The sequence below is a fragment of the Rana temporaria genome, chromosome 11 (assembly GCF_905171775.1).
Source record: "Rana temporaria chromosome 11, aRanTem1.1, whole genome shotgun sequence".
Classification (NCBI taxonomy): domain Eukaryota; kingdom Metazoa; phylum Chordata; class Amphibia; order Anura; family Ranidae; genus Rana; species Rana temporaria.
Genome location: NC_053499.1, coordinates 90223702 through 90249241, shown reverse-complemented (window position 1 = coordinate 90249241; position 25540 = coordinate 90223702).

The window sequence follows — 25540 nt, the reverse complement described above, 5'->3', positions numbered from 1 at the left end:
GATTTATTCATCTTTGGTAAGGGAAATACACCCCCCCCCCCCTCTCATCTCGCCAACCTCTGAGCACACTTATGTAAAGGAGAGCTCTGTGGGCTGTGATGTAAAGGGTGACTGATGTACGTGGGGGCTTTGCTGATCAGAGACCCCCTTACATCAGGATTCCAAGAGTACCTCTTTGGGCCAGTTCACTCCAGACGCAGTTCCGTGTGCTTTTTTTCTGCACAAAATGCATGCACAGTGTTTTCCATGTATTCCAATAGCTCTAGTACACCATGCAGTCAGTTTTCAGTCAGTTTCTGCACCGGAAACTGACTGCATGGTGTGAACTAGAGCCATTGGAATACATGGAAAACACTGTGCATGCATTTTTAGTGCAGTAAAAATGCGCACAAATCTGTACGGAACTGCGTCTGGTGTGAACTGGCCCTTACATCAGTTTCCCTTTACATTACAGTCCACAGAGCTCTCTCTTAGAGCCCTTTCACATGGGCAGACTCTGCCAAGCAAATCCACCTGCTCAGTGGGGGAACTCTCCGCTGATCCCTGCTGAGCAGGCGGATGATGGGTCCATGTCTGCTTCACTTGTGCAGAGTGGACACGGTCACAGACTGCTGTTCTCTATGGACTATGGTTCTCTGACTTATCCAATCTGCTAGACGGATGGGAAATCTACATCCATCTTTTTTCATTGGAGCGGATGCAGGCAGGTGTAAATGGACACGTCTGTTTACATCCACCTCCTCATACAAAACAATGGGTAGTCCAATCAGTTCAATTGTGTAAAAGGGGTCCTTCTGCAGGACCAAAATCAAGGGCCCCGTGATGGGAGAAAAGGACACCAGGATCATTAGAAAGGGCCCTGGGACCAGAGGTCCCAGGGGCCCTGAAGGTTCTAGTTACGCCTCTGGGCACAGACACTGACTGCAGTGAGACTGCATTATGGGCAGGGTCAGGCTGCAATGATGGGCAGGGTCAGGCTGCAATGATGGGCACGGTCAGGCTGCAATGATGGGCACGGTCAGGCTGCAATGATGGGCACGGTCAGGCTGCAATGATGGGTACAGTGAGGCTGCATTTGATGGGCACTGTTGAGGCTGCATTGATCTCTTGTACCATGCCCGCAGCTCCTGAAATCTCCTGTACCATGCCTGCAGCCCCTGATATCTTGACATCTTCTGTACTATGCCCACAGCCTCTGACATCTCCTGTACCAGGCCCACATCCTCTGCCATCTTGACATCTTCTGTACCATTCCCATAGCCTCTGACATCTTCTGTACTATGCCAACAGCCTCTGACATCTCCTGTATCATACCCACAGCCTCTGACATCTCCTGTACCATGCCCACAGCCTCTGACATCTCCTGTACCATGCCCACAGCCTCTGACATCTCCTGTACCATGCCCACAGCCTCTGACATCTCCTGTACCATGCCCACAGCCTCTGCCATCTCCTGTACCATGCCCACAGCCTCTGCCATCTCCTGTACCATGCCCACAGCCTCTGCCATCTCCTGTACCATGCCCACAGCCTCTGCCATCTCCTGTACCATGCCCACAGCCTCTGCCATCTTGACATTTTGTGTACCATGCTCACAGCCTCTGACATCTCCTGTACCATGCCCACAACCTCTGACATCTCCTGTACCATGCCCACAGCCTCTGACATCTCCTGTACCATGCCCACAGCCTCTGACATCTCCTGTACCATGCCCACAGCCTCTGACATCTCCTGTACCATGCCCACAGCCTCTGCCATCTCCTGTACCATGCCCACAGCCTCTGCCATCTTGACATCTTCTGTACCATGCCCACAGCCTCTGACATCTCCTGTACCATGCCCACAGCCTCTGCCATCTCCTGTACCATGCCCACAGCCTCTGCCATCTCCTGTACCATGCCCACAGCCTCTGCCATCTTGACATCTTCTGTACCATGCCCACAGCCTCTGACATCTCCTGTACCATGCCCACAGCCTCTGACATCTCCTGCACCATGCCCACAGCCTCTGCCATCTTGACATCTTCTGTACCATGCCCACAGCCTCTGACATCTCCTGTACCATGCCCACAGCCTCTGACATCTCCTGTATCATGCCCACAGCCTCTGACATCTCCTGTACCATGCCCACAGCCTCTGACATCTCCTGTATCATGTCTGCAACCTCTGACCATCTGTTGTTTTATATCATGTCTGCAGTCTGGAGAGGAGTCAATGGTGGGGGTCACGGGAAAAGTCAGATGTGTGTGGACTGTGGAGAGGAGACAATAGGAAAACCAGAGCCACCAAGCTGGAGCCGACTGACTGATCCCTGCACAGTGCACCTGAGAGGTGGTCAGTGACAGCGCCGCCAGGCCAGTCTGAGAGGGGGGGGGTCATTGATGTAAGGGGGAGTTGATGTAAGGTGTCCCCCTTGATGATTGCTCCACTTTTACCACTTTTAACTGTAATTTGCTGTTATATATCCCTAGGACTATGTGCTTTCATATCGCTCTTATCTATATATAATACACTCTTCAACTGTGCTTTACAATGCATAATTTTCCCTTTTATGAACAAGAAAATAAAGACGTCATGCTGTTGGGCGGGTATAATAATGCTATGGGGCTGGTATGACATTTTTTCCAGGGCTGGTTTTTACTCCCAGTCCGGCCCTGTGTAAGGGTTACTTAATTCTATGAAATATAAGGACTATTCTTTATAGTTTCTCAGTTAAGCTTAAGAGTTATTAAACTAATACATTTATGGTTTGCTCTCACTGGAGGATGTGATGTTGTAACCCCAAACTCTCTATGTAACTGTGAGAGTGAACTGGTGGTTGAATTCTGAGAGGCCTCCTCAGCTGAGATCCAACTCCATAATCACTATATCCAGTATAACACAGAGTCCTAACACCAGGTGACATGGCAAGTGGACAATCCACAACTTAAGGCAGGTGACGTGGCCAGGTGACATGACAGGTGACGTGGCCAGGTGACGTGGCCAGTGGACAATCCACAACTTGTGGCAGGTGGTGTGGCCAGGTGACGTGGCAGATGACGTGGCAAGTGGACAATTCACAACTTGAGGCATGTGACGTGGCAAGTGACACGCTAAATACATGTACACTGCTGCTCTCTCAGCTGCTCTGGTCTCACAAAATGGCTGAAATGGTTAAATAATACTGTTTTTTTAGCTTAGGGAGGGACTTATGATGTTTCTTAACCAAACGCTTATAAACGCAAACGAGGTAAAACCCTGCGAAATTCGCGGCAAAAACGGGCGTTTTAAACGCCGGTTTTTGCATTTGAAAAGTTGTGTTTAGATGAGTTTGCATTTGCGTCTCGTGTGCATGGGGCCTAAAAGGCAACAAAGAAGGTTTTTCCAGAGTGCGGCTGTCCAAACATTTCTTTCTACTATTGCTTCGTGCATTTCCGGCACCTGGGTTTCTCTGAGAGGATACGGATTCATCCATATACCCTATTGGAGCGGTGACTATCTTCTCTCTAATGGCCTTAACAGGTAACAATTATTTTCCACCGGGGAAAGACAATAAATTATATTTAAAATAGACTACATCGTCCTACCTGAGCTTAAATGATGTTATGAAGGGGAATGTCCTATTTTCACTATCTGAATTACGTGAAAGATATGGGTCCACTCCATGGGAAGTTTGGAGATATCAACAACTTCAACATTTTGTAGGTTCCCTCCCAAAACCCCATCAGGGGGTTGGTAGGTTGAACCCATGGGAAAAACTAGTTGATCAAATGGGGATAAATAGGCATGGAATTTCTTTATTTACAAGCTGTTAATGACACACCTAGAGGAAGGAGCCATGTGCCCAACGGAGAGTTGGGAATTGGAATTGAATCAGTCATTGCCAGAAACAATGACAAGTAACGTTTTAGATTATGTTCATTCCACCTCTGTTGACACACGGATAAAAGAAATTAACTTTAAATTATTAACTAAGTGGTATTATGTCCCAGCAAAACTAAATAGGATAAATCCCCAGGCGTCACCTTTATGTTGGAGGGAGTGTGGGGAGGTGGGAACCCATGCCCACATATAGTGGCAGTGCCCTAAGATCCAGCTATACTGGGTGCAAATATTAAAGTTAATTAAGGAGATCAGTGGATTTGAGATTGATATGGACCCTTGGCAATGTTTGTTCCACACAATAGCTATCCCTAGGAAGAATTATAAAGTAGCAATTATCCCAATTCTATTGAACGCAGCAAAGATGTTGATTCCGAAACAGTGGAGGGTAAAGCAAGCCCCGACGATTCAGGAATGGTTGAAGGAGGTAGAAAAAATAAGAATTATGGAGACAATGGATCTACATAGGGAAGCTAAAAGTGGAGATACTAGAACCTGGAGGGGTAGGGTGGAGTTTAGACATTCCCTGGTATATGCAAGTTATATGAATGTGGAAGGTAGCACTTAAGGAATTCCGGTTTAGCCTAAGGTAGGAATAGTAGGTTTCCCCCTCCCCCTCGGGGGATCACCCCCCCCCCCCTTTTTTTTTCTCCTCACGAAGAGGCTAGGAGGTTCTGGGTAAGAAAGGGATATGTTTGCCCCTTTATAAATAAATAGAAACATTTAGATGTCACAGAAGTTAATTGAAGGACAAGATTGGGAAACTGAGCACAATGCACTTTAATAATATAGGTGGTTGGGAATTTTTTTTTCCTCATTCTTCACGAGGAGGTCAGTGGGTATTGAGGTAAGAAAGTTATTTTCCTGCCCCCCTATAATATAGCTGTCACAGAAGTTAATTAAAGGGTAAGATACGGGAAATCGAGCACAATGCACTTTATGTGCAGAGTGGTAAATAGGAAATGGGGAAAGAGAGGGATACTCTTATCCCCTCATAACAAAAAAAATGGAGGTCACGGTTATTAATAGATAAGAAATGGGGAATTGGGCACATAGCACTTTAAATAACAGGTGGGAGGGTGGGGTGATGGATAGCGGAAAGTTGAGGAAGAAGAGAGATGAAAAACTAGGAGGATGTAGGATAGACCCATATTGTTGTTATTGTTGTCATTGTTGTTAATGTAAAGTTGTGTTTATTTTTAGGGATGAGCTTCGAGTTCGAGTCGAATTCATGTTCGACTCGAACATTGCCTGTTCGGCGAACAACAAACAATTTGGAGGTGTTCGCGGCAAATTCGAAAAGCCGCGGAACACCCTGGTAAAGTCTATGGGAGAAATCTAAAGTGCTAATTTTAAAGGCTAATATGCAAGTTATTGTCCTAAAAAGTGTTTGGGGACCTGGGTCCTGCACCAGGGGAAATGTATCAATGCAAAAAATAGTTTTAATAATGTCAGTTTTTTCGGGAGCAGTGAATTTAATAATGCTTTAAGTGAAACAATAAAAGTGAAATATTCCTTTAAATTTCGTACCTGGGGGGGTGCAAAGTAAGCATGTGAAATAACGCATGTTTCCTGTGCTTAGAACTGTCTCTGCACAAAGTGTAATTTCTGAAGGAAAAAAAGTCATTTAAACTGGACTCGCGGCTATAATGAATGTCCTGGCAATTCAGAGAGAATTAATTCATAAAAAAAAAAGCATGGGGTCCCCCCAAATTCAATTACCAGGCCCTTCAGGTCTGTGCCCCCCCCTCTCCTGAACCGTACCAGGCCACATGCCCTCAACATGGGGAGGATGTCCCCATGTTGATGGGGACAAGGGCCTCATCCCCGCAACCCTGGCCGGTGGTTGTGGGGGTCTGCGGGCGGGGGGCTTATCAGAATCTGGAAGGCCCCTTTAACAAAGGGGACCCCTAGATCCTGGCCCCCCCCTATGTGAATTGGTAATGGGGTACATTGTACCCCTACCATTTCACGAAGGAAGTGTAAATAGTTGTAAAAAAACACACACTGTGGAAAAAAGTCCTTTATTAAAAAGAAAAAGAAATAAATAAATCCAGCAGTAGTAATCCACTCGGTCCCGGCTCCTCTCCGGTCCAGCGATGAGAAGATCGTCCGGGATCCAGAGCGCAGCATCGCCGGCCGCCTGTCTCCACCGCCGGAGACAGACCGGCGAATGACGCCGCTGAAGCTGTGACACTTTGTGCAGAGACAGTTCTAAGTACGGGAAACATGCGCTATTTCACATGCTTACTTTACACCCCCCCTAGGTACAAAATTTAACAGAATATTTCACTTTTATTGTTTCACTTTAAGCATTATTAAATTCACTGCTCCCGAAAAAACTGCAGTTTTTAAAACTTTTTATTGCATAGATACATGTCCCCAGGGGCAGGACCCAGGTCCCCAAACACTTTTTAGGACAATAACTTGCATATAAGCCTTTAAAATTAGCACTTTAGATTTCAAACGTTCGAGTCCCATAGACTTTAACGGGGTTCTAAAGTTCACATGAACATTTGGTGTGTTCGCAGGTTCTGGTGCGAACCGAACAGGGGGGTGTTCGGCTCATCCCTATTTATTTTAAATGTGATATTTTTTATATGCTTTTTGGAAATGTAATGAAAGCTATATTTGTGTAAAGAAAATTGAATAAAACAAATTTAAAAACAAAACCCCCAAACATTATATATTTCCTGAAAGCAGATATCCCTAGACAATAAAATAGTGATAGTTTTTTTTATGTCACACAATATTATCGCAAAGGTCTAGGAAACGTAAAATTTCTGTAAAAAAAAAAAAACACACTAAAGTGAATATTAGCACAAACAAACACATTCAATTACCGAAAATCTGAAATGGCGGCAAAATTCAGTATCCCATATTTTCTATAGGCAAAGCTTCAAAATCCCCCTATAGGTATCAGTTTAGTATTACAGAGGAGGTCTTGTGTTGCTCTCATTACGGTGTGCATGGTAATATGTAGCGTGCATCGTAATCATCGTTTTTATGTGTAGGCTCCCCTGAGGCATGCGTTTATGTTTGTTCATGTGTATGTGGGGTTTATGTACTTGGGTGCAGAGGCGTACTAAGCATGGGGCGGCGGGGGCGGACCGCACCGGGTGCCACACACTGGGGGGGTGTCAGGCCGGCGCCCCCTCCCTCCGCAACTGAAGAGGACCTAGAGGAGACAGTGGAGCAGTGACAGGCAGCCAGGGCTGGGCGGCTAGTTATTTTATTCCTTCACTGTCCACAGAGCACCGTCATGTCATGTGTGAAGCAGTGCCGACACGACTCCCCCCCGCACGGCTGTCCGCTCTGACATCTTATCCACCCAGCACACCCCCCTCTTTCCGCTCTGCGTGTACAGTGTTCAGCACCCCCTCTGCTCTGAGATCATGTGTGATCGTGCCCCTCCTGTGTGCTCGTCTGTGAAGGGGAGGTGGGCGGGAAGATTAAAAAACAGCATCTACACTGAAACTATTCAATGAACCATTGAGCCAGCCTCTGGGGACCAATCCAAGTGAATGAGCACTTCCACTGACCAGACCCTGCACCCTCTCTCTCTCACCCCTCCCTGACCTCTCTCTCTGATCCCCCTCTCTCTGACACCCCCCTCTCTTATCCCTCTCTCTCTGACCCCTCCCTGACCTCTCTGACACTCCCTCCCTGACCTCTGACACCGCCTCTCTTATCCCTCTCTCTCTGACCCCTCCCTGACACCCCCTCTCTTATCCCTCTCTCTCTGACCCCTCCCTGACACCCCCTCTCTTATCCCCCTCTCTCTGACCCCTCCCTGACACCCCTTCTCTCTCTGACCCCCTCACTGTCCTCTCTGACACCCCCTCTCTTATCCCTCTCTCTCTCTGACCCCTCCCTGACACCCCTCTCTCTCTGATCCCCTCCCTGACCTCTCTGACACCCCCCTCTCTCCCTAATCTCTCTATCTCCCCTTTCTCTCTCCCTTCTCTCTCTCCCCCTCTCTTTCTCTCCCTGACCCCCTCGCTCTCTCTTTCTCTCCCTGACCCCCTCGCTCTCTCTGACACCCCCTCTCTTATCCCTCTCTCTCTCTGACCCCTCCCTGACCTCTCTGACACCCCTTTCTTATCCCTCCCTCTCTGACATCCCCCTCTCTTATCCCTCTCTCTCTGACCCCTCCTTGACACCCCCTCTCTTATCCCCCTCTCTCTCTGACCCCCTCCCAGACATCCCCTCTCTTATCCCTCTCTCTCTGACCCCCTCCCTGACCTCTCTGACACTCCTCTCTTATGCCTCTCTCTCTGACCCCTCCCTGACACCACCCTCTCTCCCTGATCCCCCCTCTTTCACCACTCTCTCTCTCTCTCTCTGACACCCCCTCTCTCATCCCTCTCTCTCTCTGACGCCCCTCTCTTTCTCCCTAATCTCTCTATCTCCTCTCTCTGACCCCCTCTCTCTGACACCCCTCTCTCTCTCTCCCTAATCTCTCTATCTCCTCTCTCTCTTTCTCTCCCTGACCCCCTCGCTCTCTCTTTCTCTCCCTGACCCCCTCGCTGTTATATCCTCTGTGTTGTGAGAGACACAAGACTCTGGTCTGGAACAATGGATGTTTATTCAGTACAGGCCGTACACTGCAACATGCATTTCAGGACAGTACAGGTTATCTCTTCCTACATGTGCTCTCTCTAAGATGGCTACTATACCCCTTGACCCTTGTCATCACTGCTGGGTGGAGCCAGCCTTAAAGTGCCAGTACATGTGGAAACCTTCAGGTATAACACCTTCCATCCATCCCTAAAAAAAAAAAAAAACACAACAAAACAACAACAGGCACAAAACATTAACTGATAACTGTCCAATAACAGTCCTCCAAACACAGGAGAATTATGGGACTTCAAGCTTCCAGGAACCGTTGCGGGGTTAATATGCCATCGGATCACTTCCGTCGGCCCCGTCGAAAGTCTCGTAACCGCTCTTGCAACTGAAACCGGTCAGGAGGGCGACAGTGTCGTTGAGGCCGGGCATCCGATTCGGGACCGGAGGAAACAGGGCTGGCCGGAATGGGTACCGGCGGGGCCAAGAAGGGATCCCCCAGCTCAGAGGGTAAACAGACCTCCGGACCAGAGCTGGAGGGCTCTGTTGGAGCTGAGTTCAAAAGTTCAGAGTCCCCGCAATCATCAGAGTCTGTGCATCCTGATTCGCTGGGAGAAGATCCTTGAGACACTGGTGGTTCAGCCGGCATCAGGGATTCGGGCAGTTGAGAACGAGGACGCAGTTGGTCCGCATGACGTCTGCAAATGGACCCATCTTCCAGGCGGACCTTGTACATCTTGGGTCCCAAGGTCTCTGCAATGACAGCAGGAAGCCAACGGGTGTTGGAAGCCCCATAAAATCGGGCCCATACCTTTTGTTGGGCTGTGAATCGGGGGAGCTCATTGTGTTGGACCATCTTGTCTTGGGACTGCAGTACATGTTCCTGGACTGTTTGAGGGCGGAGCATATCCAAAACAGTCCATGGCTGCCGCCCCAGAAGGAGTTCTGCTGGAGTTTTCCCAGTGGTTGCATGTGGTGTGTTTCGGTAAGCAGAAAGGAAGAAGTCCAGCTGTTGGGGTGACAGGGACTGTTGTTTACTCGCAGCCACTGTAGCTTTGAAATAGCGTTTAAAAGTCTGCACAAACCGCTCTGCTTGACCATTTGTAGCCGGGTGGTAAGGTGCGGTCAACTTGTGCTTGATGTTGTGGGCAGTCAGGAAACGCTGAAACTCCTGACTGGTGAATTGTGCACCGTTGTCTGTGACGATTTCTCTGGGGTATGCAAACGTAGAAGCGAGATGTAACAGTATGGAAACCGTTGCCTTAGTCGTTGGCTGAGTAACAGGAATGACCTCAGGCCACTTTGAATGGGCATCCACTATGATCAAGAAGGTGTGTCCTCTGATCGGGCCTGCAAAGTCCAAGTGTAGGCGAAACCAAGGAACCGTGGGCCAAGTCCAGGGCTGGACGCACCCTCGAGGAGGGTCTCTTGCCGTTTGTGCACATCCAGCACAAGCATTCACATATGTTGTGATATCTGAGTCTAGGTTTGGCCACCACACATAGCCTCTGGCCTTTTGTTTCATACGTGTGCCCCCGGGATGACCAGTATGTAGCAAGTCCAGAATGTGTCTCCGGAGGGTCTGTGGAATGATCACTCGGTCTCCCCATAAAACACAGTTGCCAGCCACAGTTAATTCCATACGCCTACGGAAATAAGGTTCATACTCCTGTGTGACAGTTGCAGGCCAACCGTACCGTACCCAGGAGAGTATTGTTTTCAGAAAGGTATCCTTGGTTGTATGGGCTGCTATCTCCCCAGAAGACAAGAAGGACAGGCTGGTGTAATGACAACTCCTGACCGGTGGAGTAGAGTCCATGGACCTCCCTGTCAGTCGGGACATTGCGTCCGCATTAGCATTGGCATCATGACCACGATACTGAATTTTGTAGCTGTATGCCCCCAAGAATAGGGCATAGCGATGGAGGCGGGCCGCAGTAGTCTGGGAGATACCTTTGTCAGGGCTAAAGATCTGAAGGAGTGGTTTATGGTCTGTCAGTATGGTGAATTCCCTACCATACAGGTAAAGATGAAACTTCTTAATTGCCCATATTAGCGCAAGAGCCTCTTTGTCAATGTGTGAGTAAATGCTTTCTGCTTTTGTCAAAGACCTGGAGGCAAATGCCACTGGTTTTCTGACCCATCTGGTAAGATGTGGGATAGTACCACCCCTAGACCATAGGGTGAGGCATCACAGGCCAACGTGAGAGGCTTCTGTAGGTCATAGTGCACGAGCATGCGTGACGCCAACAGCTTCTGCTTAGAAACTTCAAAAGTGCGTTGGCATGCAGCCGACCAGTCCCATCTGGAGTGTTTCTCCAAAAGCTTGTTCAACGGAAACAAGGTATGTGCCAGATCTGGCAGGAATTTGTGTTAATAGTTCAGCAAGCCAAGGTATGATCGCAGCTGCTGGACGTTGGTTGGGGCTGGAGCTTTGACTAAAGCATCAACCTTGGCTTCTGTGGTGTGTATACCTTCTGCATCCACAAGGTGGCCACAAAACTCCAATTTAGGCACCATGAATTGGCATTTTGCTAAGTTAATTTTCAGACCCTGTTCTTGGAGTCTTGCCAACACAAGCTCCACATTCTGCTTGTGTTCCTGGTCGGTCCGTCCTGTAATGAGCATGTCATCTAGCAGGCACTGAGTGAAGGAAATGTCCGCCAAAATCTCGTCCATTTTTCGTTGCCAAATGGCTGGGGCAGAAGCTATCCCAAACACCATCCGATTATATTCATACAGTCCCTTGTGGGTGTTGATGGTCAGAAACTTGCAGGAAGAAGGATGGACCTCAAATTGTAAATATGCTTGTTTGAGATCAAGCTTGGTGAACTTTTGACCCCCTGCAAGAGAGGCAAAAATGTCATCTACTCTGGGTAGGGGATACTGGTCTATTTCCAGTTGAGAGTTCAGTGCCATGCGGAAATCGCCACAAATGCGCAAGTCCCCATTCGCTTTCTTTACCGGTACAACTGGTGATGCCAACTCACTGTGCTCTACCTTTGAGAGGACACCTTGTTCCTCCAGCCGACTAAGGCCCCGTACACACGATAGAATCCATCCGCGGAAAAATCCCAGTGAATGGGTTTCAGCAGATAGATCCTATGGTGTGTAAACTCCAGCGGATCTGTTTCCGCGGATATTTATCCGTCGACTCGCTTTTCAGCAGATCGAATATTTGCTGACATGCTAAACAAATCTATCCGCTGCGAATCTATCCGACGGACAGATCCGTTGGTTAGTACACAATATCCGCGGATAATAATAAGGGGATGGGAGCACTCGTTCAGGTAAAACTCTCGTTTGTTTGTGATATGGCACATTCGTCCTTTTAAATATCTAGTGTGTCGTTTATTGCCTCTTGTTTTTTCGGCGTTCTCTTGCTAGAATAAACCCGTTCTCTTGCTGATGCTATCTATCCAGATGTTGGAACTTTCTTTTTGTCCTCCACATGTCTATGTTTCTTTTTTTTGTTTTTAATTTAATGTTGTTTCTTTTTTTTTCTTTTTTTTGGTGCAAGTTATGTCACCATTCTTTGTTCTTGATTTTTTTTTTTTTTTTGTGCAAGTTATGTCACCATTGTTTTTTCTAGAATTTTTTTTTCTATTTTTTTTTGTGCAATTTATGTCACCATTGTTTTTTCTTGCACATTTTTTTTTTTTTTTGGTGCAAGTTATGTCACCGTTGTTTTTTCTCGAATTTTTTTTTCTTTTTTTTTTTTGTGCAATTTATGTCACCATTGTTTTTTCTTGCACATTTTTTTTTTTATGTGCAAGTTATGTCACCATTGTTTTTTCTAGAATTTTTTTTCTTTTTTTTTTTGTGCAATTTATGTCACCATTTTTTTTTCTTGCACCTTTTTATTATTTTATTTTTTGTCAAGTTATGTCACCATTTTATTTTGGCGTGTGTTTTTCCTTTTTTGTTTTCCCAAGTTGGTACGCCAAATGTACCCCCCCCCCCCCCCCCAAGGAGTTGGTGTCCTTTCTATAAATGACACATATTATTTGCTAAAATGTTTCATGCCTAATCACCACAGTATTAAAACACAATAGACAAGGTATTTCAGTAAATCAAATAACCATTTATTTTGGCCATAAACAAAAATAAATTACCGAGAACGGCAGCACTTGATGAGATAGCAACATACATGCAGACTTGTGTTCCAGACTGCACAGGCAACATAGTCAAGGAGAAAATGGCAAACCTTGAGCACCACATACCGAGAACTAAAAAGAACAACCACAAAAACAAAAACCAGGAGCAGCAGCAAGTGAGCCAATGGAAGTTTTTGGGGGATCAAATGGAAGGCCGGGAATCATCTTCTCTTGTTCCTTGTAACCCTCCTTGCAGCCTGCATTGCAGCAGATCTTCCACGGACCCGTCCATGGCCCCTTGCAGGTGGGGATGATGTGGCAGCAGGAGGAGTTAGCAGGTGTTGGGCAGGATGGGCCGGGTCACTCAGCTCAGTGTCATTGGTCAGCCAGCCCTGGTGCATCCATAAAAGGACCTGGTTAAACAGGTCCTTGGCACGCCTCTGATCGGCCTCCCCCGCTTGTGACATTTCGTGTGCCACGTAGGCGCTGTATGCCTCAGTGGGGTTGAGGGGGGCCCTCATTAAGGCGCTAGCCTCCCGTATCATCTCGAGGCTCTCATCCTCCACTTGCCTCCTGCGCCTCATTAGGCCTGCTTGCCTGACTCGGGGGGGGAGGGACTTGCCTGGTGGTGCTGACCCTGGGCCTGGGGCCCTGCTGACTGGTGCTGGGCCCGGCCTCCTCCTCCTGGCTGCCAATGACCCCTTCCTCCTGGCTGGCATGCATCTCAGCATCAGTAGCCGAAATCTCATGGCTGCTCCCTTCTTCCTGTGGCAAAAAAAGTGACATGTTTTACAATTTGGCACAAGCAAATCACACACATTTTCATGCTCTAGACTGGTTTGTTTTATCTTACTTTAAACTTGAATAGACTCTCCTTCTGATCCCTGCACTTGGCATCCATGACCCCTATTTTTATGCCCATGACTTTTATAGGCCATTTTTTGTTTTGGGATTACAATATCAACTCAATAAACAAACAAGAATTAGCAGCCCAAAAAAATTTAGAAAAATACTCTACCTCATCAGAAGTGGAGAGTCGCAGATTTTGATGCCTGCCAGCCAGCCCCTCACCGTCCTCCTCCTGGCTGTGGTGATCCGTGGAAGGTCTGCTGCGATGCCGGCTGGAAGGAAGGCTTGACATTGATTGCCGGCCCTCCATTTGATCCCCCAAAAACTCAAGCTCTTGGTAGTACCACAGACTGGGCTTGCTGCTGCTCCTGATCTTTGTTCCCGTAGTTCTCTTCTTTTGGTTCGGTATGCGGCCCTCAGGTTATTAATTTTCTTCTTGACCATCTCGCCTGTGCAGCCGGGAACCCATGTCTGCATATATGTAGCTATCTCATCAAGTGCTGCCGTTCGTCGGTCCCGCTTCGAATACAGGGGATGTTTTGTATCCCAAAGTAGGGGCATTTCCCTAAATTTTTCGATTAGGCGAGAAATAATGTCTTTTCCCACGATGTGTTCCATGGTTTTTTTTTATTTGGCAAATTTCAAGCTTAACACTGTTAAAAAAAAAAAATTAAGCATTAAAAAATGCACAGCATTCACATTGTATTAATATGTGGCCCCAGATTTATCAAGTACTATGCAAACACAGTGTCTCCTGCAGCTAAAATGCTGGCCAGCTCTGCCCCATTGTTGTGACCAAAAATGAGTTCACATGCAGACCCTTTTTGAAAAAAGTTTGCTAAATACGTGTAATCTAGAACCATCCACAATTTTTATTATTTTGACCATTCCTCAAGGCACTATTTCATGTGTACCTAGCATGCCCCTCATCATTCCTGACATATAAATACACTTCCTAATAACCTCTGGCCAACCAACACAGAACAATACTTGCATGATCACAATACACCTGGCAAAGAGTACAAATAGGTAGAGCATTCTTCACATCTAGATTTAAGTGATGTGTGAAAGCATTGTGAGAAGTAGATACCATTTTGGGGACACAAGAAACATAAGTAGCGTTAAAAGGGTGCAAACAACAGACAAAACCCCAATCCCATGGCTCTCAAGTTTCTAGGCCTCTGCTGATCCCATGTTGTAATTTCTTACCTTATTATCTCTAGCTCCTCGTGAAGCACGATCAAATAATCTCCGCGTAACCTACGTAATCACGTCGGTTCCCTTTTATACACTCCGCGTGTGCGTGACACACCGCCTTCGTCTTCATTGCCATGCCCCCTAATCAATGTTAACTCAAAAAATATGGCGTTAACTGTGTAACTTCTGTCAAATGTTCTAATAATCTCCGCGTAAGCTACGTAATCACGTAGGTTCCCTTTAATAGACTCCGCGTGTGCGTGACACACCGCCTTCGTCTCCATTGCCATGCCCCCTAATCAATGTTAACTCAAAAAATATGGCGTTAACTGTGTAACTTCTGTCAAATGTTCTAATAATCTCCGCGTAAGCTACGTAATCACGTAGGTTCCCTTTAATAGACTCCGCGTGTGCGTGACACACCGCCTTCGTCTCCATTGCCATGCCCCCTAATCAATGTTAACTCAAAAAATATGGCGTTAACTGTGTAACTTCTGTCAAATGTTCTACTAATCTCTGCGTAAGCTACGTAATCACGTAGGTTTCCTTTAATAGACTCCGCGTGTGCGTGACACACCGCCTTTGTCTCCATTGCCATGCCCCCTAATCAATGTTAACTCAAAAAATATGGCGTTAACTGTGTAACTTCTGTCAAATGTTCTAATAATCTCCGCGTAAGCTACGTAATCACGTAGGTTCCCTTTAATAGACTCCGCGTGTGCGTGACACACCGCCTTCGTCTCCATTGCCATGCCCCCTAATCAATGTTAACTCAAAAAATATGGCGTTAACTGTGTAACTTCTGTCAAATGTTCTACTAATCTCCGCGTAAGCTACGTAATCACGTAGGTTCCCTTTAATAGACTCCACGTGTGCGTGACACACCGCCTTCGTCTCTATTGCCATGCCCCCTAATCAATGTTAACTCAACAAATATGGCGTGAACTATGTTACTTCTGTGAAACGAGCGAATAATCTCCGCGTAACCTACGTAATCATGTCTTATTCATTCTCTCCACTCCACGTATGCAAGAACCGCCGCCCTCGTCCCCGCCCATGACGGGACATTTCCTGTTTTCCACGCCCCTAATCTCTGTGGGAAGGAAAGATGGCGATGTCACACAAGCGTGCACGGAGCTCTCAGGCCGCAAGTGAGGTGACAGAGGCAGGAACGTCGCGATCCCGGCCAAAACGATATAAGGCCACTAATATGTCTTTGGACGAAATGGTGGAGCTTGTGTGCATAATGCGGAGGAAGGACTATGATGGCCAATATGGCCCATACAAGACCCCCAACCGCAGGAAGGGGAAAATTATGGAGAAGGTGGCAAGGAAAATGCAGAGGATGTTTGGGATCACCAGGTCCAAGGAGCAGCTACGGAAGCGGTGGTCCGACTTGAAACTCCGTGAGCCACATCAATTGAAGAAAATAAAAAAATTCAAAAAAAAAGTAAGTTCTTTTTTTGTTTGTGGGGGGGGGACAATTTTATTAGTTTAATGTTTGGTCAGGTACATTTCTACATCTGTATCCTTGGCCTGGTTGTACTTCTGAACACATGTTAAAATAGTATTTTTTAAAAATATATCATTTGCTTGGCCAACAAGTGTTAATAGGAAACCTTGTTCACATCAGATTGCTTCTCACCAATACGATGTTGGCCCAGGAACAAGACACCTGGACATGCCTCTCTGGCCAAAAACATTGTTTGTAAACATTGTGTAAAAATATAGTTTTGTAAAATTTGAATCCTAGAATGGGAAATGCAAACAGTGCTACTAAGCAGGTGTTTTCATATCTGTAATCCAGAGCACCTGTGTCTCCCCCAAAATATTACACTAAAATTTGTATGGTGTCAGCTCCGAATTTTAAGGGGGGGACATCCATGTGTGTCACTTTGCTAAAAAGGGACTGAATCAGAGCTTGGCCTAGAAGTCATCCAAAAATGTAGGTTTGGGGTGATAAGACACCAAAACTAAAAAAAATAAAGCCTCTAAACTTCTATGCAATGTGTGCGATTTCTGCTCTACAATATCTGTGTGCTGATGAGTATACCTTTTGTTTTTGTGTTATTTATAGGGGAAAGAAGACGCCAGCATTTCGAGGAGGCAGAGAGGGCCAGACACGCCCGGAATCTGCCATCTGGCCATGTGGAGGAGGAGGAAGGAAGAGAGGAGGATGTGGAGGAGGAGGATGTGGAGGAGCAGGAGGAAGGAAGAGATGAGGATGTGGAGGAGGAGGTGGAAGGAAGAGAGGAGGATGTGGAGGAGGAGGAGGAAGGAAGAGAGGAGGATATGGAGGAGGAGGTGGAAGGAAGAGAGGAGAATGTGGAGGAGGAGGTGGAAGGAAGAGAGGAGGAAGGAAGAGAGGAGGATGGAGTAATTTTAAATCTGGTAGTTGTGGAGGATGAAGATGAAATTGAAGAAGATGATTTTGGTGATTTTGAAGATGGTGGATTGGTGGAAAAAGAAGAAGGAGGAATCGTGGAGGATGAGGGGGAAGTGGTTCATGAAGGAGGAGTTATTGAAGATGGAGAAGTGGTGGAGGAGGAGGAAATTCGCACAACATCAGGTCAGTGTCACCCCAGCTTTATAGTGCAAAACAGATGTAGATAGGGTTGCCACCTCATCCCTTTAATCCCGAACACATATGGATTACACATGTTTTGTGGCTAATGTAATGCAGATATGGCACCAGGTGAGTTAAATTACCACCTTTTAATCAGCCACAGAACCGGTGTAATTAATATGTGTTCTGGTTTAAAGGGATGAGGTGGCAACCCTAGATGTAGATAGGCCGGTAAAATTGGTAATTTTATTTTTGATTCATTTTGTAGGGGATGAAGATGCTGTTCCACATTTTTCGCGCGCAAGTGCGGGAATAATTATCCAGCAAGTGATGGAGTGCAGCAGTGAAATGGATAATATGCGGCAACAGATGGTTCTCATGGAACAGAATGTGCGAAATGTAATTGTCGAGTGCTGCACCGAGCTGGACACTATGCGGCAAAGAATGCAGATTATAGAACAAAACTATAAAAACATCATTGACATGATGGGCCGTGTCAAAGACTGAACACCCCCCCCCCTGCCCATCCCCCAACCTGTTTTAATTTTTGACTCAGCAACACGCCAAAATTTGAAGATGCACACACAGTGTGTCAACATGTGCTATCTGCCATCACAGAATATCGAATATCTGTGCTTTGTGGGTACAACCCCCTCCTCGATTCTCAATTAGTTTTCGAGGAGGGGTTTGCTCCCACAAAACACAGACATTGATCACCCATGATGACAGATAGCACATGTCGCCCTTTTTCTGTCTTTCTATGTTGTAGAACTGACATTTGGCGAATTGCACTGAATGTGTGCATCTTCAAATTTTGGCGTGTTCAGGTGTGAAATCACACCATGACTGTTATTGTGAATGTAAAAGTGACACATTTGTCTTTTAAATGTTTTGGACATGTTATATTTTTTCAAGCCAAAAAATGGCTTACAATCAACAAGCCTGAAAAATCCAAAAAAATAAAAAAAATAAAATGTTTCTAAAAAAAGTATTTAAAAAAAAAAAATGGGTAACAAATCTAGCCAAAAAATGTTACCAATCTTTTTTTTTTTATAAAAAAAAAATATATATATTTTTCTCAATTTTCTTTAAATTTTTGCAAAAAAATATAAAAAAATAAAAAACAAATAAGAAATAATTTTTCACAATTTTCTTAAAATTTTTGGTAAAAAAATATATAAAAAAAAAAATTAAAAAATTAGAAAACACACAAAAAAAAAATAATTAAAAGCCTTGCAAACTAAAAATCTTGGCATGTTTATTAATAAAAATCTTCATAAAAATCAAGGAAAATGAAAAAGCTGCAAATAAAAAAAGCTTTTCAAAAATCCAAAAAATGAGTGGCTTTATTCTTTGATATGCTGAATACCCAGTTCGGAGATGAGTGAATAATGTGCAATTGTGTTTATTTACTAAAACCTGAACCATACATTTGGCACTAGAAGTGCACTATTTTTGGTGAGAACCAGGAAGACAGATAAAAAGAGAAAAAGCAGTAATGACAAACAACTGTATAAAGTCCAATGGTCTAATTATTTATTAGTTCTGTGAATATTTCTTTCTTTTGGGGGCCGAATTAGAAAGAAATATGATCTGGCATAGCAATGGCCCCCCGACCCATGAAGTACTCAACATATTTGTCGCGTACCTCACGAGCTGATTGGGTGGCAAAGCCAGCGCGACCAGTGTCCTGCCCAGGGAGAGGATCTGAGAGTAGTCTTGCCTCAGAAACGCTGTCGGGTAGGTACGTCTGGGAGTGCCTGCGTAAAAAGTTGTGCAAAATGCAGCAGGCAAATACAATGGTGTTCAATTTATATTCCGCCAAGTGTATCGCTGTCAGGAAAAGGCGGAACCGGTTGGTGAGTATCCCAAAGGCATTCTCGACTACCCTCCGAGCCCTGGCCAACCGATAATTGAACACCCTCCTCTCTGAGGTGAGGGTCCTCTGGGGAAAAGGCCGCATTAGGTGAGGTCCAAGCCCAAAAGCTTCGTCCGCTAGGAACACAAACGGAAGTCCTTCCACATTATCTTCATCTGGTGGCAATGCCAGACCACCAGTTTGTAGACGATCGTAGAATTCAGTCCGTGAGAACACTCCCCCATCTGACAGCCGGCCGTTCTTCCCCACGTCCACATATAGAAACTCATACTGTGCCGACACCACCGCCATCAACACAATACTATGATAACCCTTGTAGTTATAATAGTAGGACCCCGAGTGGGGTGGGGGCACTATGCGGACGTGTTTCCCATCTATTGCTCCACCGCAGTTCGGGAAATCCCACCGCTGGGCAAATTGGGAAGCCACAGACTGCCATTCCTGTGGTGTGGAGGGTAGCTGTGGGGACAAACAAATAAAGAGATTTAGTACTTTGGCACATAAACATTGCAAACAAAATACAAAAACCATCATTGTGCAACATCAACAACAGGATTCACATTTCCTACAAGCATTGTGAAGTGAGTATTTTTGTAAAAAAATATAGGCCCACTTAATTATCAGACTCCACATCCCTCTGATGATAGAGCAAGAAAAATTTTTCTGGGGGGGGAGGAGGGGGGGGGGGCAGAGCTACAATGGATTAGCCAAAAAATCTCCCAAAAATTGGTTAGGTGGGTTTGGGCCTAGGAAAGCATGCTGGACAGTTTTATGGTGGGTAAGGACAAAATATGCAGGTAGGCCCAAAACAAACATGTATAAAGGATAACAACATGCATGGGGAGAAAAGGGAACATCCAACACACAGCAGATTACAATCTCATGGTTATTAGGGAATAAAAAAAAATTAGACTTTCTCACACATTTAAAAAAAAAACATTGTGATGTTAAAATGAGGGAACTTACCTTAATATACTCCTCCTTCAGAACACGTATGATGGCAGTACACGTCTCCGGTATGCTGACCCCAAGCGACTGGGGAGAGATGCCTGTCGAGAACTTGAGGTCCTGCAGGCTCCTCCCAGTCGCCAGGTACCGCAACGTGGCAATAAGCCTCTGCTCGGCCGTGATGGCTTGGCGCATCACAGTGTCCTGCCTCGTGATATGGGGGGACAGAAGATCCAGCAGACGGTTGAATACGGGGTCCGTCATGCGGAGAAAATTCCTAAAATCATTAGGATTATTCTCCTGGAGTTCCCTAAGCAGAGGCATATGAGAAAACTGGTAACGCTGGCACAACCAATTCTTGACCCAGAAACGCCTCCTCCCACTGTTCCTGGCCAAACAACTGGTTCGCTGGACATGGCCATAAGCAATCCCATAACAAGCACCAATTCGCAAGAATCGACGCTGCTGCTCCATCATGGCTTCAAACCGGCCGGCTGGTCAGTCAAGAACACACTCCAACAGAAAGCACCCCCAAATCCAGCACAACCTGCTAAGAACGCACGACAAACAGATACGAGCGCACAGTACGCAGAAACGCCCGAATGCCAACTGTGAACCCGCAAGCAAACGCACTGAACCAGAGAATACCTACTGTCAAAACGCGGAGACTGAAAAGCACGAATCGGCTCTAACCAAACCTTCACTAGCACGCGGTAACACGGAACTAGCAAAAGCGGAACAGAGGGCGGCGCCGTTGACTTTGGTCTTCCCCTTTATAGTGACGTCTTACGTGGTTTACGTTGCATACGTTCTGGTTCGCGGGGATTTTTTGGCGCTAGTGTGTACGTTCCAGCGGATCAACAGATAAATCCGCCGATCCGCTGATAAATTCTATCGTGTGTATGGGGCCTTAGTTCTGCTTCCACACCTGCTCGGAGTGCGAAAGGTACTGTCCGAGCTTTGAAGAACTTAGGCTGAGCGTTGGGTTTCAGCTTGAGTCTCACACAGTCATGCTTTATTTTTCCCAACTGGTCATCAAAAATCTTTGGTAACCGCTGCTTCAGGGACACCACCCATCCCTCATTATCTCCTAATGGAATGGTAACGGTGTTACAGGGACTTATGGCGATGTCTGGCATACCAAAGTGAGCAATCCAGTCTCTCCCAAAGAGAGGGGGTCCCCCATTTTCTAGGATATATAATGGCAGTCTCTTTGTCTGACCCTTGTACAATACCTTTACTTTTGCGTAACCCAGTGGGTGGAGTATCTGCTTTGAGTATGTCTGCAGTTTGATTGGTGTTGGGCGGACAGTTTTTCGGGTCTGAAGTTGTCTCCATTGTTTCTGGGTGATAACTGAAACTGCTGCTCCTGTGTCTACATCCATCTTGAGTCTCTTTTCCTCAATGGTTACATCTACAGTCATTGCGGAGGGTGCTGAATGCATATGATGTATGTCTAACCTGTGGAGCACTTCCTCATCCTCTGACTCAGATGATGATGTATATCTTCCCACCATATATGTCTTTGTCTTGGGGTTGAGAGGTTGTTTATCTCGCACCTTCTTGCTACGGCAAACTCGTTTCAGATGGCCGGTCCTACCGCAAATATGACATGTCTGATCCTTAAACCGGCAGACTTTGTAATCATGGTCTGTATTCCCACAATGGTGGCAAGCTGACTCCCGGCTTGGTGGGGGTCTGTATTTCCAGTTTGCAGCAGTTGGCTTGACTGCTGTTCTGAAAACTTCCTGCTTCACCTCTTCCCTTCTGCTCTGGGGGTTCAATTCCTTTGTATCTTTCACAGCCATTTCCATCACTGAAGCTATCTCAATTGCCTTTGTAAGGGTAAGGTCTTTCTCTGTTAACAGTCTCTTTTGTGTCGACTCACAATTCAGTCCCATGACAAACTTATCTCTCAGTGCAGTAGGTAGGTACTCCCCAAAAGAACAGGTAGAGGCTAGTCTGCGAAGGGCGAGCACATAAGCTTTAATCTCTTCACCTGTCTGCTGCTGCCTCTGATAGAAGCAAAATCTTTCTTCAATTTCTATTGGTTTAGGCTGGAAGTGATCCTCTAGCAGTGTCAGCAGCTCTGCCAATGTCTTAGCTGCTGGTTTTACAGGGGAAAGCAGATCCCTGAGAGTGTCATATGTTTTGGCCCCAACCACTGTCAGAAACACTGCTACTTGCCTGTTGTCTGGGATGTCATTTGCACTGAAATACTGTTCCAGTCTCTCAACCCAGGAACTCCAGGATGTCTGTTCTCCATCAAACTCACTTAATGTCCCGATTAATGACATTTTCCTGCTGGGATCTGTGATTGCTTTTATCCAGGTGACAATCCACAATGTCTTTGTCTCTCTCTCAGACTGATAGACACTTTGTAAATCCCATTCTCGTCGCCACTGTTATATCCTCTGTGTTGTGAGAGACACAAGACTCTGGTCTGGAACAATGGATGTTTATTCAGTACAGGCCGTACACTGCAACATGCATTTCAGGACAGTACAGGTTATCTCTTCCTACATGTGCTCTCTCTAAGATGGCTACTATACACCTTGACGCTTGTCATCACTGCTGGGTGGAGCCAGCCTTAAAGTGCCAGTACATGTGGAACCCTTCAGGTATAACACTCGCTCTCTCTTTCTCTCCCTGACCCCCTCGCTCTCTCTTTCTCTCTCTGACCCCCTCGCTCTCTCTTTCTCTCTCTGACCCCTTCGCTCTCTCTTTCTCTCCCTGACCCCCTCGCTCTCTCTTTCTCTCCCTGACCCCCTCGCTCTCTCTTTCTCTCCCTGACCCCCTCGCTCTCTCTTTCTCTCCCTGACCCCCTCGCTCTTTATTTTTATCTCTCTCTCTCTCCCCTTGCCAACAACAGTCTGTTTATCTCCTGTTTTAACTCATTCCTTCCCATTATCTGCCTATAAATTGATGTATAACAGAATTACTTGCAGGTGCAGGGTGCTGTGTAATGTAAAGGGGCCCAGAGGTGCAGGGTGCTGTGTAATGTAAAGGGGCCCAGAGGTGCTGGGTGCTGTGTAATGTAAAGGTGCCCAGAGGTGCTGGGTAATGTGAAGGTGCCCAGAGGTGCTGGGTGCTGTGTAATGTAAAGGGGTGCAGGGTGCTGTGTAATGTAAATGGGCCCAGAGGTGCTGTGTAATGTTAAGGGGCCCAGAGGTGCAGGGTGAGGTGTAATGTAAAGGGGCCCAGAGCTGCAGGGTGCTGTTTAATGTAAAGGGGCCCAGAGGTGCAGGGTGCTGTGTAATGTAAAGGGGCCCAGAGGTGCAGGGTGCTGTGTAATGTAAAGGGGCCCAGAGGTGCTGGGTGCTGTGTAATGTAAAGGGGCCCAGAGGTGCTGGGTGCTGTGTAATGTAAAGGTGCCCAGAGGTGCTGGGTAATGTAAAGGTGCCCAGAGGTGCAGGGGGCTGTGTAATGTAAAGGGGCCCAGAGGTGCAGGGGGCTGTGTAATGTAAAGGGGTCGAACGGTGCAGTTGTGGAGAGGGGTACACAGTAGTGACAAAGATATTGAAGGATGCAGGGGGCACAGTGGGGTGTTTTTACATTTTATCGTGGGAGGGGGGGTGCCAGATATAGGATCCGCCCGGGTGCCAAATGCTCTAGGTACGCCCCTGCTTGGGTGTAACTTTACTTCTTATGTCATTTTTTTCATCACATAGGGGACAAAAAGTCCCCTATGTGATGATTCTAAGGTGACAGGAGGCTGGATGAAGAGAAGGGGCCTGGAGTGTCGGCGGAGGACCCCAGAAGAAGAGTCTGGGCTGTTCTGTGCAAAACCCTTTGCCAGAGCAGGTAAGTATGACACGTTTGTAATTTTTATATATAAAAAAAAACAACAACAACATTTACAACCACTTTAATCTACAATGCTATTTGGAATATGCAGCATGGAGGGGGTTAATGTATTGCCATTGGTCACTGATGCATTTGTGACCAGTGGCAGTAAATTAACCCCTGTATGCTGCATTAGTGGCAGTGGCACCAGTGTCAGTGCTAATTAACTCCTTTATGCTGCAGCATGAAGAGGTTAATAAACACTGACACCACTGCTGCTAATGGAGCACAAAGAGGTTAATTAAAGGGTCACTAAAGGATTTTTTTTTTTGCTAAATAGCTTCCTTTACCTTACTGCAGTCCTGGTTTCATGTCCTCATTGTTCGTTTTGCTCTGATGTTGCTGTAATCCTTCTCTGTTCTGAACAGTCTGTTTCTTGATGAAAAAAGTCATGGGAGCTTTCTCTCTGTGGTCACTAATCAAGGAGGTGTGATTACTGTGTGTCTAAAAGCCCTCAACACCAATCAGTTTAGTTTTACAAACCATCACTGCTCTGTATTGGCTCTTTGTTCATCACAGAAGCATGAAACAGCATGCAAAAACGAAACTGAAACTACAGGTACATTATATGATTGATTTTTATCTATTTGTAATAACTTAATAAAAATGTTTTCCTTTACAACTTCTTTAACTGCCACTGGTCACAAATGCATCAGTGACCAATAGCAATACATTAACCTCCTCCATGCTGCATATTCCAAATAGCATTGTAGATTAATTAACCCCCTACCCTAATTTTTTTTTTTTTTAATAAACCACTGTAGTTAACGTTCCCCGCAGGTCGCAACAGCGCTCCTCCTCTTCTATCCCAGCCTCTGAATGACGTCATGATGGGCAGGAACTAGGAAGCTCCTGTCGTGCGGAGATCCCTGACAGGGAGAACATTATGGTACACTTGCCGACAGGGGTGGACTAACAACACTCAGGGCCCCCGGACCAAATAAAGCAAGGGCCCCCTGTCAGGCCCCAACCATGGCCCAGCCCTGCTCTGTCCATGACCCACCCCTGGCCTCGCCCCCACATTTCGTACAAAGTACAACAGAGAGTCTGTTAGAAAGCTTCTCCTCCAGGCTCCATTAGAGACTACAAAGTAGTATAATGGAACCTGGAGTGGGCCACTTTCTAACAGAGTGTACAGTGAACACCTTCATTCACTCTGGTCCTCATGGGACCCCCTCTTTGTGCCATGACTCTCAACCCTGTACATTACACACACCTGACCCCTGCACCCTATACATTATGTTATGTACATTATGTAAGCCCATACCTCCCAACCGTCCCGGATTCTGTGTGAATTTCCCGCGATTTGAAGTGTGTCCCGCAGTCCCGCGATCATAGCTAAATTCCCGCAGCCCAGTGCCAGAACAAGTGAGTGACATCTTGTCACCAGATACCCTAAGTTCTCCCGCGAGGTGCGGCAGTGTTCCGCATTTGGGCTGCGGTTCCCTGACACATACCAGAGTTGCAGCCACCCTAACTGATCACTGGTTGCTATGGCCGCCCCGCTTGGCGTCTAACAACCAGTGACGTCACACACAGAGACTTCCAGAGCGAGGCTGCGTCAGTGTTACCCTGGCTCCACCCACCTTTTTCACTTCTCCGGCTCCTGCGGTCCGCCACTCGGCGGCCTAATGTAGCTACAGGCAAGGTCTCTGGCTTTGAAGAGGAAGGATCGTGGAGCCATGGGGTTGATGGCAGCGGCATCCATCTGCACTCTGGCCACCTCTGA